This window comes from Phyllopteryx taeniolatus, chromosome 11 (assembly GCF_024500385.1).
Source record: "Phyllopteryx taeniolatus isolate TA_2022b chromosome 11, UOR_Ptae_1.2, whole genome shotgun sequence".
Taxonomy (NCBI): domain Eukaryota; kingdom Metazoa; phylum Chordata; class Actinopteri; order Syngnathiformes; family Syngnathidae; genus Phyllopteryx; species Phyllopteryx taeniolatus.
In genome coordinates, this window is record NC_084512.1 from 23,283,362 (window position 1) to 23,300,707 (window position 17,346).

The following is a 17,346-nucleotide window of genomic DNA, read 5'->3' on the forward strand; positions in this document are numbered from 1 at the left end:
GCATGAAATATTTTGTTGAACCCCGAATTTAAAACCATAATCATTGCTTGGAACCATTCTTTGAAACACTAACCCCATTTTGAACCCCTAATCCTAATTTGAAGCCCTTCCACTGGTTTGAACCCCTAAATAGTATCTCTGACCCTTGTTGGAAACCCTAACCCTGTCTTTAAACTCTGACCAAAACTTGGAACCCTACATTGAAATACTAACCCTAGCTTTACACTCTTACTTAAAACTCTAACTTGAAACCCTAACACTGGCTCGGAACCCTTCTTTGAAATCCCATCCCTATTTTTGAAGCCCTAATTTGAAACCTGAAACCTTTTTCGAAACCCTGACCCTGTCTTGAAGGCCTAACTTGGAACCTTAACCCTGGCCAGGTGTTAATATATTCCACCGCGTGTAATGCCAACAGGGCCCGGTGGTCCACTAAACCTTTCCTTTTCTCTAATTCGCCACAGGGAAGGCGGGGACCTCAGAGGTGGTAATCCCCGCGTCTAAGTCATTTCCCGACCGCCGTCTAAAAGCCTCGAAAAGCCGCCTAAGCTCGGCCGGCTCCGGGACCTCGGCGAGCTATCTCCGCCGTCCGCGCGCCGTATCCGAGTCACAAGGTGAGACCGCTGAGAGCAGACAAAAAAGTGCATTGACTTTTTTAAGACAAAAATTCCTCACCCAGTTGGTGACTTTTACTGCTCTTAATGGCAGCGTGGATGTGATTGTCGTGGGGGTTTCCCGAATTCCTCAACAAAAAAATTCAATTTCAAAACATCCCTAAGACTTTTTAAGGCACAATAATGAGGCCCGTAATCGATAGTATGTGGCTCGAGACTGAGGTGATTTTTAATGCTGTTGCCGTGGCGTGGAATCCTCGGACGTAGTTCAACTTGACCCCTTGTTGTTGCCATAGTGACTGGTCCTGGCTTGAAAGCCTAACATTTGGGATACCGTAACAAAGCCAAATTTGGAAGCTTAACCCACAACCATCAACCTGACTTGTAGCCTAACTTGAAAATTTGGCTCTCTGAAAACCCTAATTTGAAACCTTCGCATTGTCGAAAAAGACTTCATTTAAAATCCAATCATACAGTGAAACTATCTGAAATGTTAACGCTTCAATGAAACCCTACTTTCCAACACAATCCCTGTCTTAAAACCCTATTTTGAAACTCTTAATATTGGCTTGGAACAATAACACTGGTTTGAAACCTTCATTTGAAACACTAACCTTTGTTTGAACCCGTAGTTTGAAATCCTAACCCTAGTTAGAAAGCTGAACCCTGGCTCGAAACTCTCCTTGTTTGAAACAATAACCGTCTTCAAACCCTCCTTGAAACCCCAACCTTTGATTGAAACTAACTTTGGCATGACACCTTAACCTGAAACATAAACTCTGATTTGAAACCCTACTTTGAGGCTCTAACCCTAGTTTAAAACTTGAACCCTGTCTTACAAACCTTACTTTGAACCAGCATCAGTTGTGTCTCAAGGCACCACTATACAATAAAGTGAGATGGTACAGTCCAGAGCAATCAATTGTGCTTTGTAAACAATTCGGATACACTTGTGAGCAACGCTGCAATATGTATTGATTGCACTTGTGTAGCCTACTTGCGAATGTAAAAATTGCACTTGGTGTTTGAAACCGTGGAGCTGTCTTGAAACCCTAACTTGAAACTCGAGTGGCTTTACCGCAAAGCTAATACCTATGCTGTATCTCTTCCAAGCTCATGAATCATGTCCCCCCCCCCCCCCCCCCCCACCCCCCCAAACACATTATACTGATTACTTTTCTTAAGAGAAGCCACACTTTTCCCCGAACACAATGACACTTGCATGAATTGACTGACTGAGAAAAGTGCACTAAGAGACTGGCAAAGGAAAAACTCCACACAAGAACGACTGTATTAAAAAGGTGTCATTGAACTAAATAGACGGTATTCAACTGCCAACTGTGTCCTCGCACTGCACCGCTGTCTTTCGCTCGTTCCCGTGCTCGCTTGCAGCTGTTCTACTGGCCCAGTGCTAATGGATCCTATTTGCACATTTAATTCCATTAGGCGGCGCCGACTTACAATGTCTGATATGTGACACCGAGCTACTGATCTGACGGACCTGCCCTTCTCCGTTGGGAGAGAGGTACTCATTGGGACAGTTTTTAACATTGGCCCGCAAAGGAGGAGAGAATGGAGAATGGAGAAGCAGTACTTCATCCTGACAAGAAAACCGCCTTTGAAACCCTAACCCTAACCCTGGCTTGAAACCCAAGCACAGTAACCCAAACGAATGTACAGTATGTTGCCCGCGTGACATGCACTGCAGCCGGGTCACCCAGAAAGGGGGATTTGAGACCCTATCCCTTGCTTGACACCCTAAAAACCTAGGTAACACTAATTTGAGGCCTAACCGTTGTTTGAAAACCTAGCCCTGGTTTAAAACCTTCATTTGAGACCCCGTCTCCTTTTTGAAACCCTAACCTTTGTTTCAAACCAAACCCGTCTTGAAGCCTTAATCTGAGACACCAACCTTTGTATGAAACCCCTGTATGAAAATTATAATTTGAGACCCTAGCCCTTGTTTGAAACCCTAATGCTGGGTTGAATCCATCCAATCTTAGTATGAACCCCAGCTTTGAAACCCTAAATCTGGCATGAAGCCTTAATTTGAGACCCCAACCCGTGTTTGAAACCATACGCTTAAAACCTAAGCTTTGCTTGACACCATACCCTAATTTGATTCCCTAACACTGGCATGAAACCCTATACTTCGAAAACCCAACTCTGGCTAAGAATTTGAGAACCCAAACCTTGGCTTGAAACCCTAACATCTTAACCCTTGGCTGCAAATGCTCGCGAGAAAAAAAGGATTTCACTTGACAATGAAACACTGGGATGAACGATGGAAAGAAAGAAAGAAAGAAAGGAAGGTGTGTGGAGGAAAGGTAATCAACTATTTCACTTGCTCTTCTCCCTCCTCATGCTCTCGTTATTCACTTGAGACCGAATCATTTCAAGCATCGCTACCCTCGAGGCTCCTGTCAAATAACATTGAAATTCTCTCCCGAGTCATTGTGCATATGAATAGAATAGTATTTGCTGAATGGTAAGTATGTGTTTAAGAGCAATGGACTCTGCAGAAGTAACATTTTTTTTTGTTTGGGAAATGACATAAGTTTATCACACTCGCTGGGTGATAGCATAAGTGTCACTTATCCAAGCACTCCTTATTCTAGAAATGCACGTTGTCTACGCTCATATATTTGTCATGTAGTTTCACAAGATTTCAGAACGGAAGCCGCGTTTACATTCCGACCATTTTGTCATTCTGATTGAAATCATTCCGATTGAAGATCTCTGATCAACTGTTTACACGTGACATGATCTATTCCGATCTGTGTTGTGTCTACCCCGAGGCGACAGTAATGCCTCGGGCATAGAGTTCAATCAATGCCTGGATTACATTATTTTTGGAGAGGAGAAAAAAAGAAAAAAAAAAAAAAAAAAAAGGGAAATCACATACTTGCAACTTCGGTGCGATGTGAACCTAACAATACACTGTCCTTTCCTATGTTCGAAAGGAAGCACCTTTTAATCTCTCCCCAAGGCTATGACACATTCCACACTGGTTAAGGAAAGCTGATATCAATAATCTCACATTCACTTTCAAGTTTACTGGGCTTCAGTTCCAAACTAATAAATTCAACTTCAAATTCATTTTTTAAAACGAAGTCAACTTTAAATGATTCCAATTCAGTTTCTGGTGGCACATATTTCCATATTACATTTCCAAAAATAACTTCCCACCGATAACAATTCCAGCGTGAATAGTCAAACCCCTTTAAGAATAAGTCGTGCCAATGTAGCAGCCGTGGCTGACGTCGACTTGTTTACAATGCTAATGCTAGATTTGTATTGCTAGCGCTACTATTCTGCTTGACAGTGTTCTGTGTGACAACTAATCAAACTTACGCACTTTCATAATCGCATGCCACTTTGAACGGCCATGTTTGAGAATCACGCTCATGCACTTTAAGTGAGGGGCACGGCTTTGGTTAGAGACTCGGGGGGGGGGGGGGCATTTAAATCTTGCTTGCAGTTTTAAAACCGAACCACGGCACACACACACACACACAAAAAGATTAAACAGCTAAGTCATCACCGAAGGTCCAGGTAGCAAATGCACTGCCCGCCACTGGTTTATGTAAAGCAGACTGCAGAGCATTTGCATTTCAATATTGTAAATTACTGAAAAGGCACAGCACTCGGTCAAGTTCTCCCACAAGCCCAAACAGCAAGTGACATGATTAGTTTTATCTTTCTCAACTATTTACTACACGCTCCTCTCTCTCTCTATCTTTTGGTATAAACAAGCTACTCCATTACTGCTACATCTATAATGTATCCCATCCATCCATCCATTTTCTACCGCTTATCCGAGCAGTAGCTTTAGCAAGGACGCCCAGACTTCCCTCTCCCCTGCCACTTCATCCAGCTCTTTCGGGGGGATCCCGAGGCATTCCCAGGCCAGACGAAAGACGTAATTCGTAGTCTCGGCTGCGAACTGCTCCAGTGAGAGTTGGAGATCACGGCTTGATGAAGCCAACGGAACCACATCATCTGCAAAAAGCAGAGATGCAATACTGAGGCCACCAAACCGGACCCCCTCTACGCCTCGACTGCGCCTTGAAATTCTGTCCATAAAAGTTATGAACAGAATCTTCACCCGAGTGTCCAAGATGACACGACCACAAAGTTAATCATCGAACCTAGGGTGTCCTGTGTGGAGACCCTTATGCTTGAACATGGTGTTCGTTATGGACAATCCGTGATGAGCACAAAAGTCCAATAACAGAACACCGCTCGAACACCAATCACACCCTTCCAAGTCTCCCTGTCATTGCCCACGTGAGCATTGAAGTCCCCCAGCAGAACGATGGTGTCCCAGCGGGAGCGCTCTCCAGCACCCCCTCCAAAGACTCCAAAAAGGGTGGGTACTCTGAACTGCTGTTTGGTGCATAGGCACAAACAACAGTCAGGACCCGTCCCCCCACCCGAAGGCAGAGGGAGGCTACCCTCTCGTCCACCGGGGTGAACCCCAACGTACAGGCGCCGAGCCGGGAGGCAATGAGTATACCCACACCAGCGCGGCGTCTCTCACCGTGGGCGACTCCGGAGTGGAAGAGAGTCCAACCCCTCTCGAGAGGACTGGTACCGGAGCCCAAGCTGTGTGTGGAGGCGAGTCCGACTATATCTAGTCGGAACTTCTCAACCTCACACACAAGCTTGGGCTCCTACCCTGCCAGAGAGGTGACATTCCACATCCCTAGAGTCAGCTTCTGTAGCCGGGGATCGGATCGCCAAGGTCCCCGCCTTTGGCCACCGCCCAGCTCGCACTGCACCCGACCCCTACGGCCCCTCCCACAGGTGGTAAGCCCACGGGAAGGGCTATGATATAATGTATCCCCTCTGGTTCATGTAGGTTACCAAAGCACCTCTTTAATTCAAAATGTTCACGCTTAAATTGAAGACGCCTCGAGCTTCCCATCTTCCCGTCGCGATAAGTGGACAATCTACCTTCAAATACCACTCGGGAAACTCATAACCGGTGTAAAAACCTCATCTCAATCATGCAGAAACTACCACAAACTATGCGGAAGAGGAGCTCTAATATCCATTTCGATAAATGGCTACTTGATTGAAAGAAAACCCTAAAGAATCCCCACAAAATGGAACGTTACATTTTCATCATGTCTTCAAGGGTGAAACTTCAGTTGGAAAGAAAAAAAAAAACACTCACAAAACTTTACATTACTGAGCCTACATTTTATTTTCAAAAGCAGATGTAACAGGATCGCAGAAGGAATATAATTGGTAAGGGAATGGGCATCCAAATATACATTTTATGTGACAACCACCATGAGAGCATATGCTCAGTAGAACATGATTGGCTGGTTCGTACACATTAACTGTGAAGTGTTTCTGTGGTACACAATCCATGCAAATTCAAAGTTAACTCTAACCGTGGCATCCATTCATCTGTTCTTGCCTTCTCAACAAAAACTGCTTTAATTTGTATTTTAAATGAGGAAATATGGCAAAGTATAGTACAAAGAGTGATCCCTCGTTTATCACGGGGGGTAGGTTCCGAACCACCCCCGCAATAAGTGAATTCCGCAATGTAGCATCCATGTTTTTTTTTCTTTTACAGATTTTTAAATTGTATCAATCTCTCCAGTCCCACACTTATTAATGTTTCCATTACGCTTATTAACCTCTACTGTACTCATGAACATTTCCTTTACCCTTAAACACTTTTTCTACTCTTAAACCTACGTAATATTAGCAATATTTAAAAGGAATTAAAGTTGATGCCGACTGTACTGCGGCAAGAGCATTGCGGCTGTTAGCCAGATATTATTTTCGTCCTTCTTTATGAAGCGGACCGAAGATTCATTTATGCCATAATGGCTACAGACGGGCATAAACCTTGTGCCGGTCTGCCTTTTATTCAACTGGTCGAGAAGTTCCATCTTTACTGCGAGATAGATGCTACTTGCTAGCATCTTGCAGCGCCGCTAACTGCCAGCCAGCAGGTACCTACCTTGTTTGGGCGGCATTGTAGGGCTTGACATAAAGTATTGTAACGTTTTCCAATGATAAACAGCGAGACGTCAGTCGATTTATCTCACATTTATCGATAACGTAACGAAAAACGGTTACCGTGAAACGTACACAGTAAACAAACTCTCTCTCGGCTTGCCCACAGGCACGGAAAAGCGATGCGTTCAGAGACACTCCTTGTAATCTGTGTTTCAGTAAATTGTCATTTGGGTTTTTTTCCATGATTTAGCTAAAAAAAAATGCTTCGTTTACCACGACAATTAAAAAAAATATGTAATATATAATCGGTAGGTTAATGGGCATTCAAATAAACATTTTAATTGGCAAACATAGCAGGAACATATGCTGAGTAGAAAATGATTGCCTGGTACACAAAATCAACAGTGAAGTGTTCCTGTGGGGCACAATGCATGCGAATTAGAAGCTAACGCTAACCGTGCTATCAAGGTGCTGCACATCATATCAAACGACAACAAGGAGGAAAAACTAATCTGTGTGCAAAACCAAAACCTCCACAAGAACTTGGGATCTGCGCATTGAAAATGAACAGTCTGTAAGGGTTAAAAAGTAAATGTTCCATAATATGTCCCCTTGAAATGAACAACAAACAAAAACAACAAAAAAGGATTCAGAGAAGCTCGATGAAAAAAAGAATGTATGAACGTGTCAGCATGCTACAGATCTCTTTTAATCTGTTAAAATTTCATCACACAATCAATACAAGCATTCTTAATTGCTAGTACTTGCTATAATCTTTAAAAAAAAAATAATACAGCTTTCCTACACCAAAGTAAACTTAGCAGACAAAATAAGGCAACAGTATGAGAGCAATGAGAGTGTCTTCGTCAAAAAAAACATCACCCCAAAGAATTCAGGCATTTGCCAAAGGTCTTGAATTTCCTGTTTCCACACTTCATAGTGTTATCAAGAAGTGTCAGACGTAGACCTGCTAAGATGTTTCCATGACACAGGGGAAAACTCACAGAATGCAGCAATGCTTAGTATGGGTTGTGGTAATATTAAAAAAGAAAAAATTTTTTTTTTTTAATAAATAGAGTAAAAAAGGGAGGGGGGTTTGTCATGGACAAAAAAGACATGTTAAGAGCTTTAAACTGACATGGAATAATCTGAAGTGAAACCTGTGCTAAAACATCCACGCTAACGAGATATCAATTCGAGCAAGTTGCAGTATGTTTGATAGGGGAGGTTCGATCTCTGCTGATGTGGAGGAACGTTCCCTTGCTTGTACTGAAGGATTTCAATACATCAACGACACCAGGAACTTTTTGTTAACCAGGGTTGAAGTTAAAAAAAAAAGCACAAGATGGACTTTGTTGAACTGACTATATCTATCCTGACCTAAATAAAGACCACCCTCCAAATACAACCCCAATTCCAATGAAATGTTGTGTTAAACATAAATAAAAACAGAATACATCCATTCATCCATCCATCCATTTTCTGAGCCGCTTATCCTCAAAAGGGTCGTGGGCATGCTGGAGCCTATCCCAGCTATCATCGGGCAGGAGGCGGGGTACACACTGAACTGGTTGCCAACCGATTTGCAAATCATGTTCAACCTATATTTAATTGAATACACTACAAAGACAAGATATTTCATGTTCAAACTGATAAACTAAGCAAATAATCATGAACTTAGAATTTTATGGCTGCAACACGTTCCAAAAAAGCGGTGACAGGTGGCAAACAAGACTGAGAAAGTTGAGGAATGCTCATCAAACACCTGTTAGGAACATCCCACAGGTGAACAGGCTCATTGGGAACTGGTGGGTGCCATGATTGGGTAGAAAAGGAGCTTCCCTGAATTGCTCAGTCATTCACAAGCAAAGATGGGGCGAGGTTCACCTCTTTGTGAACAAGTGCGTGAGAAAATAGTCGAACAGTTTGACAATGTTCCTCAATTGAAAGAAATTTAGGGATTTAATCATCTACGGTCCATAATATCATCAAAAGGTTCAGAGAATCTGCAGAAATAATTGCATGTAAGCGGCAAGGCCGAAAACCAACATCGAATGCCCGTGACCTTCGATCCCTCAGGTCGGCACTGCATCAAAAACCGACATCAATGTGTAAAGGATATCACCACATGGGCTGAGGAACACTTCAGAAAACCAATGTCAGTAAATACAGTTTGGCGCTAAATCCGTAAGTGCAACTTGAAACTCTACTATGCACAGCAAAAACCATTTATCAACAACACCCAGAAACGCCGCCGGCTTCTCTGGGCTCGAGCTCATCTAAGATGGACCGATGCAAAGTGGAAAAGTGTTCTGTGGTCCGACGAGTCCACATTTCAAATTGTTTTTGGAAATTGTGAACGTCGTGTCCTCCGGGCCAAAGAGGAAAAGAACCATCCGGACTGTTATGGACGCAAAGTTCAAAAGCCAGCATCTGTGATGGTATGGGGCTGTGTTAGTGCCAATGGCATGTGTAACTTACACATCTGTGAAGGCACCATTAATGCTGAAAGGTACATACAGGTTTTGGAGAAACATATGCTGCCATCCAAGCCACGTCTTTTTCATGGACGCCCCTGCTTATTTCAGCAAGACAATGCCAAACCACATTCTGCATGTGTTACAACAGCGTGGCTTTGTAGTGAAAGAGTACGGGTGCGAGACTGGCCTGCCTGCAGTCCAGACCTGTCTCCCATTAAAAATGTGTGGCGCATTATGAAGCGTAAAACACGACAACGGAGACCCCGGACTGTTGAACAGCTGAAGGTGTACATCTAGCAAGAATGGGAAAGAATTCCACCTACAAAGCTTCAACAATTAGTGTCCTCATTTCCAAAACGTTTATTGAATGATGTTCAACGAAAAGGTGATGTAACACGGTGGTAAACATGACCCTGTCTCAGCTTTTTTGGAACGTGTTGCATCCAAAATTCTAAGTTAATGATGATTTGCTAAAAACAATAAAGTTTATCAGTTTGAACATTAAATATCTTGTCTTTGTAGTGTATTCAATTAAATATTGGTTGAACATGATTTGCAAATCATTGTATTCTGTTTTGATTTGTTTAACACAACGACCCAACTTCATTGGAATTGGGGTTGTAGTTTGACTATCTTCAATGCACCTAACAGGCAAGTTTTTGGAATACAGGAGGAAGCCAGAGTACCACACAAGCACTGGGAGAGCATGCAAACAGGGCGGAACGGATTCTAACCCAGAACCTCCGAACTGTGAGGCAGGCCTGCTAACCACTCACTTCACCATGCTGCACTCCTGTGGGCAGATTTAGTTTAAAAATCAAATAAATTGTGTTCATCCTTAAGAGATTCCACTGTGGTTTCAATTGTATCATAAAGCAAAGAGGGCTATTTTCCGCAGGGGTACATGTTTGGGCTTTTAGGTTTAAAATAGTTTATAGCTCCCACTCTATTTATCTTACACAGCTGCGAGGTTCACGACAAGTGAAACAGAGCCACTTACTCTTTCGAGGCATTTGTTCACGTTATGGAATATTGTTGAAGTGAAGCCTCTACCGCCATTTGACCTTTTTTTTGTGTGTGTGGAATCTCGTTACGTTGCTTGTAATGTACTATGTGGGGCTGGGAAAGAAACTGAGGTAATTAAATTCTGGAGGAGGCCTGCAGTCATATGCCTCCTGCAGAGCAGGCTGAAATGATCAAACTAAACTCTTATTGATATGCATATGAGGCACATAAGTGAGTAAACTAATGAAGAAACACAGCTGCTCGCCCTCCAGAGACAAATTGACCCGAGAGACGTTCAGTAATCAGCTTCCTTCCTTCCAAATGAAACGCGGGGGGCACTGAAGTGAAATGCAGTCAAACCTTGCTCGTATTCAGAGGAGCGTATAGAGTGATGTGCCGTCAATGGGATGTAATCCTTCGGTAATCTGGCATCAATGCTGATGCATTCGTATAGTGTTTGCCTTAAGAGATCGGTGGCAACGGTGGGGGAAGAGCTGTGGGGAGAGTGTATGCTATTAAATGGGTTGCAGGTCATATCTGACACGTGGAAAAGACAACCAGCAGAGGCTGTTTACACGCCACATTACAGACGATCAATACCGATCCAAAGAAGAGACGGACGGGTCTTACCATGGTTTGGCTTTGGAGAGAGAAAATTCCTGTCGAGATGGACACAGGAGCGAAGTGGGGGTCCCTTCATCAGCTCCCGGCTCCTTAGAGAAAGCATTCCATACGAGGGTTCGGTAAGCAAACCACACCAGGCAGCCCTGTTCAAATCTCTCTGTCTCTTCCGCTCTGTGGTCATGACGTGTGAAGCAGGTAAATCTTATTACACCGGTCAGTAAAGGTGAGCCGGGCTAAAGCGCGGTAACCCACCCTCCCCCACTACATATCTGCCAGATATGCAACTTCGCGCAGTAGATCACTGGTTCTCAAACTGGGGTCCTCACACCCAGGAGGTCCACAAAATCATTGCCAATAAATTATTCAGGTGTTTTTCTGTTTGTTTGTTGTTGTTGTTTTTTTAGTGCATACAATGAACCCCGCAGATTTGTGCTGTCTCCCACTAATAGTGAAAATCCACAACTGATTTCAACAAAAAAAACAAGGCTATCGCAAAACTAAATGAAGCTCCTCCCCTCAGTCTGATATAGTTACTTTTTTATATGTGACGTTTTGGCCTGAGCGCAAAATTCGAATTTGCAAATGCCAAACTGCAAATATGCTGGGGTTTACTGTACCGACCTACATATGGGGAGAGGTATCCCAATAAAACAAACTACCGTATTTTCATGACCATAAGGCGCAATTCAAAGTCTTAAATTTTCTCCAAAAGGGACGGGGTGCCTTATAATGCGGCGCGCCTTATCTGTGCACCCAGTTTCAAAATTTGTAAATGTTGTTGTGTGACTTTGATGAGCGCTCCGCTTGACTGCCTGACAGAGCATTTCCTGCCGACACGCTGCTTATATAGAGGAACATGACTGAGGACAGCATGCGGACGTTAAAGGGGAAAGGGTGCGCGTGAAAGAGGACGCGCATCGGTGTGGCGAAGGACCTCCGAAAATGGCACCTACGAAGAGACGCGCTTTACGAAGCACAGTTTAAACTGCAAGCTATCAGTTACGCGGAGGAACATGGGAATCGAGCAGCCGCGAGATAATTCAAGATCAACGAATCCATGGTTCGCAAGTGGATGCCTGGGCTAAGGTATCTCCATTGACTGTTGTCCGAGCTTTCGCGAAAGCCGGCATCATTGCTGAACATCATTGCCCCCCCCCCCCCCCCCCCCCCCCCCCCACCCCCCGGGCAACGAGACAGATACGACAATGACGAGAGGGAACCCGGCATGTTTGATGGAAAACTTGCCCAGCTGTTCATTTCGGATACAGAAGATGAGGACTTTGATGGATTTGTGGATGAGGATTGATCAAAAAATAACGTGAGTACATTGTTAAATACTTCATCAAATAAAGTACAACTGAACTCACTGTTTACATTGTTAAATACTTCAATAAATTACAACCGAACTCAGTTTTGCTCCCGCTGCCTTTTTAAAAATATACGCGTGCATGCATGCTACCGTATGTTTTAAGCTCGCGTATGTTTTACCATGCCTGCGCCCAATAATACGGTGCGGTGCGCCTAATGTAGGTGTTAAATACAGAAATGGACACCGTAACTGAGACTTCGCCTTTTAATACGGTGGCCTTATGGTCGTGAAAATACGGTAAACCAATTACTTAACCTTGGACCAATTAGACTGATGTGATTGTGACGTATCACATAAATCTATGCCTGCATAGGTGCAGCATTTCTCGGCGGTCGCCGTCCACGTGAGTATAAAGAACCCTTTAGGTCAGTGTAAAGGCTTCTTTATACTGGCGCGGACGGCGACCGCGCTGACGTCACTGCGACTGTGCTGCAGTTCTCCTCCAAGTCGGGGGCGTCGCTACGGCTGGTATAGGCGTTTCCTCTGCATTTTTGGCCATTTCCGGTGGCCGTTTTTACTTTCCTTTCCGTAACAAGGAACAAAGCAACAACAATGGTGGCCGTGGAACAGAGCCTGCTTGAACAAATGGACCTAGATGACCAGATGATACGTTTAATTATGCTGCAAAATCGATCGAGAAGGCGGTGGCGTAGGTGCTACGTGGAATCGGGAGGAACGCTTACTACATCATCACAGCATGTGACTAAAACGGAGCAAACACGGGAGATGATCTCCGTGGCATTCTACGGGCAGCAACACTTTTTGCTGTGTGCGCATCAAGCGACGTGATGAAATGCGGGCATTGCATCAATGTAACAATAACAGGAGATAAATACCAAAGGAAGTAGAAGAACTAGTAGATACATACCAAAATAAAACCAGTTAACAGTAACAAACATGGGATAAAAGAAGCAACACTTCTTCACAGTTATTCACATGGATGGATATTTTCTTTCTCCTATCACTGTCATCCCTTGAGGGGAAAAGGGTCACAAAAGCTACTGAGGTGTGCTGACATCATGAACATTTTGGAGTAACTCCAAATCGTAAAACGTTTGGGATGTTCGAACTTCAGCACGATAGTATTTTCCACTCAATTAGTCGGGTGTGCCTGTGACAGCTGCAGTACACTGGGGGGAGAAGACGGTTTCAGGCAGTGAGCAGTGATTCACTTGCGACTTTGCAACAATCACCTACTTTTTGCACCACCCTCTGCCCATCCTAGCCAACAACAAAAAGTCCCCCATCGATAGTCTCTGATTAGCTGCCGTGCTGAATATATCCAGAGAAAAAGCTACGCTCGATAAAACAACATCTCTTGAGACTCCGCTGGAAGCCCAAAAAGCAAATCAGAAAAGCAAACGGCATTAAGTTTCCGCAACGTAATTTGCCTAGAAAGCCCACTCAAGGAGCTAAATGGGTTCGACTAATTTTGTTTATGGATGTGTTATGCAAAGAGCGCAACAGATTGAGCAAAAATGACAATTTATCAAAGTCATCAAATGATTCTTAGCCATAGTGGTAGTAACGTGGACGGCTTCATCGCTGTTTACTTTCATAGACTGTACCGTGAATTGATGTCAGAGTCACACTGTCCTCTTGGTAGGAAATCATGCATAAAGGGGACATATTATGGAAAGTTTACATGTCGTTGTTTGTATACAAATAGTTTTGCCTCTGGAGTGCCTTCACACCCATCAAGTGTGAAATGAAACAACCAAGCAAGTCTTGTTTCTGAAAATGTGTCTGAGCGAGCCGTTCTGCACTTCATGTTACATAACAGCGGGGCTAATTTACATTTTTAAAAAAATAATTTAAAAAAATCATACCCACCAATGACATGATCAGCTATTATCAGAAATGGTTGAATTTGTCAAGTGTCAATTTGTCAATTCCTTTGGGCGCAGATGGTGCAAACTGAAGTAAGGCTTAAAGGTAAGCAGAGCTGCACTGAGTTTTGTTAGATGTACATAAGCTTTGAGTAAAAGCGTTGGCGTCTGATGGCCAGCAAATACTTGATTGCTTGATGAAGTTCAAGGTTACTATAGTTCACAAAAAATGAATGAAATAACGAAAAGTTGAAATTGAAAAAAAAAACGATTTAAAATAAAAAGAAACATTTTGTATGTTTGTCAAAAACGTGTGTTCAAGTATTTACAACAAATTATAATTATAGTAAAAATATCCTTTTGAATTTATTAGCCTTGTGGGTTCATTTTAAATGTATGTATTTCTTTTTTTAATAAGTAAATTGTTTGTTTTTATTATACTATACTTATAGTGAACTTTTTAAATCTCGCACCTGACAAATACCCCAAACATCTAAAAAAAAAAATCTAAAGCTAATACTACAAACAATTAAAATAAGCATTTTCAAAAAAACATGAGCAAACTCGCTCTAAAAACTAATTAAAACGAACTTAATTTGAAAAAGAAAAGTCAAAATGAAATCAAAACCAAATTAATGAAAACGCCTCCATTGTTGTAACCTTGGCGAAGTTGTCGACAGCAGTGGCAGTATTTAAGTTTGCTCAAGGGTCCATGCGCCACATCATTCTTGACCTTCGGAGTATTTTGATTCAAGCTTGTGGAAAACAATGTCTCCTTCAAGTATAGTTACACCTGAAGTTGTGGTTAATCCATTCCAAATGATTGAAACGCCGATACTTGTGTAACGCCTCTGACTGATTTGCCATCTTCGGCTCTCGGGTTTTCATGTTGGTTACACCACCAACTAGAATGAATGCACAGCATTCAAAGGCAAAACCCAAATCTGAAACGGAGCGCGGACGGTATTTACCTTTGGCATTTAAGAAGTGCATAAACAAGGCTAAAGTGGAGCGTAATGCCCTTCTCGGACAATATTGCAGTCGTTTCAGTGATGAGAAAGTTGGTGACTATCTCGTTAAAAATGTATTCTGTTCCGAAAGGACACTTATTTGGAGGAAATGTACTCAGTGTTTAAAATACACTAAAGGCACACCCATTATTACAGTGCCTACCTAGTTTATGCTGGAGAAATAGCCGATAAAAGTGTCATAGGATAGAAGAGGGGTTTGTTTTATGCAAATATACTGTAAGCCCTTTAATAACAATGTATAAACATTCATATTGTTCCAAAATACTGTATTTGCTCTAACAGTGAATCAGTTAACACCACACCTCAAATAGATACCGAATGTTCCCTTTGCCCTAAGCAACTGCTGCTCCTGTCCAGCCATCCAATTTCCAAAGCGCTAATCCTCATTAGGGTCGTAGCTGAGTTCACTATGTACGGCTCCATATAGTTGAGTAAATAAACTGCCCAAGCCACTATATGATTAAATGCGTTTATGATTGAGTTGAATTTGGCATGAGATTTCCTCCTAAACTCTTAAGAACAGGTTGCCCGATTCCCGATGATGACATCACTCCTCCGCTTGGCCAATTTGGTTTTCAGTCCGAGGAGGCTTTTGAAGCAAAAGCTCACTATTAATCGGCCTGAGCTCGAGTACTAATTCTCCCCCTGTTGTCTGCAGTGCAGCAGAGAAAACAAGGGTCAAGGGTCGAGGCAGTAGTGAAGACACTCCTCGGAGCAATGTGATTAAGTCCTCAGTGAAAAGGCTTTTAGTGGGAATTCAGAAGCGGCACGACGTGGTCGTCTTCGCGAGCCTTCCCTCTTTATATCTGTCGCTTCTTTTAGCCAACAATAACTCTTATTTTTGAGGTCTTTTGGGAGATGCCGAGATTTATATTTTCTTCTGTTTAATGAATAATGTCCAATGCTTGTATTTATTATACAAATTTAGTTCAAATGGTTCGTTTGAGGAAAAACTACTTGCATGAACCACTATCGTGATTCACTTTAAAAGGCAACTATATCAATTTAAGGGATTTTATTTCAAGGTTTGCAAGTGCGTCATTTTAGGCAAAAGGTTCGCGACTGGTCTCACTCAAGGAATTTTCCCCAGAATAAATAATGCCGCAACATGTGATATTTCTGCATTGATACTGCTATCTGCATTGAACACAACCATGACAACCAGTGGCGATTTCTGGTACGTGCAATATGTGCAGCCTGCATTTCTGGGGAGGCGGCAATGCGCCCCGAAAATACATTTCCACATGAAATGATTTTGTGTTGGCATCATGACATGTGAGTCATTGGCGTGGCCGAGTCACGTCTCAGGAATTGGGGCACTCTCAAGTCAAGGTAACACTGTATTTAAAAACAAAATGCAAATGAATAAAAGTCCATACTCATTCAGTCATTCCGAGAGCTTTGAAAATAAGATAAAAAAACGTAATTGTTAATTTTCCTCATACTTGATGAGGGAACTGTCAAATTCCTATACCGATTTCATTTCCCCTGCAGCCCGTTTATGCAGCAAAGTAGCTGCAATTAAAAAATGGAAGAATATTGAAAATTAAAGTCCAATGTCAGATTGGCGAGTGAGACAGGATAACATTGATTTTTGACTTGCCATCTTAGACAAACGCTGAAGAGGTCAACTGAAACTTTATGCATTATGCATCAATCAACTTTTTCGTAGGACTCAATTTGGTTTGATTCCTGCAATCCAGTGTGCGGAGGAAGTTCTCGTGGAATGATTGATGTCTTCCTCTCACTTGAGACTCGTTCGATTTGCGGTGAGCTCGCTTCCATTTGAGCTCTGCGAGTCAATGCGGCAATAAACCAATCACAGACCAGTTTCTGGCCGCGTGGTCTCACTCGGCTCAGCGGGAAATGCACACAATTCCGTCGATGCCTTTGATATCTCTCTGCTCTGCCCCTTTAAGATGCAATCGTACAGCATCTTCACCACAACCTTTAGAAGGGAGAAGGGATGAGTGGGAATGAGAAGAAAAAAAACTCATCTCAAACATTGTTTTCTGCTCAGGACAAATTGATTCTTGTTGGAAGTGTTGTTTCCCTGGGGTGTGCATCAAGCGAGTCAACCCCGACATCCACCGCGGTGCCTGCGAGCTGCCTCTTAGCGATCCCATGGGAATGTGCGCCAAGGTATGTATGTACAGGTGGAGCCACACAAAATAGCTGGCGAGCTTTTCAATGATGTCATGGCGATGGATGTAGCAGTGGTAATTGTTGCTTCTGCTGGAGCAGTTAACATGGGCAAACGAACACAATGATAGCAGTTGGAATCGTGAAAACGAATGGCTGCAAAACAAGGTTCCTTGCAAAATATAGGTCACAATCGGTAGTTTTTGGAGGTTGATATGCTCGTATTATTATGATTATTATTATCATATCATTATTATTCAACTAAAA

At 42.8% G+C, this 17,346-nt stretch overlaps 1 protein-coding gene across 8 annotated transcripts in view; it reads right to left on the reverse strand.

Moving 5' to 3' along the window:
* LOC133485627 (protocadherin-15-like) overlaps positions 1 to 17,346 on the reverse strand; it is a 215,984-nt gene that overhangs the window by 156,653 nt on the left and 41,985 nt on the right. For 4 of the 8 annotated variants that reach the window (XM_061789632.1, XM_061789628.1, XM_061789626.1 and 1 more), the window contains one exon: positions 10,715 to 10,797. The exons of the other annotated variants lie outside the window; for them this stretch is intronic. The gene's annotated coding sequence lies outside the window, so the exon portion shown is untranslated. The remainder of the gene's footprint in view (positions 1 to 10,714; positions 10,798 to 17,346) is intronic. 8 annotated transcript variants of the gene reach the window in all.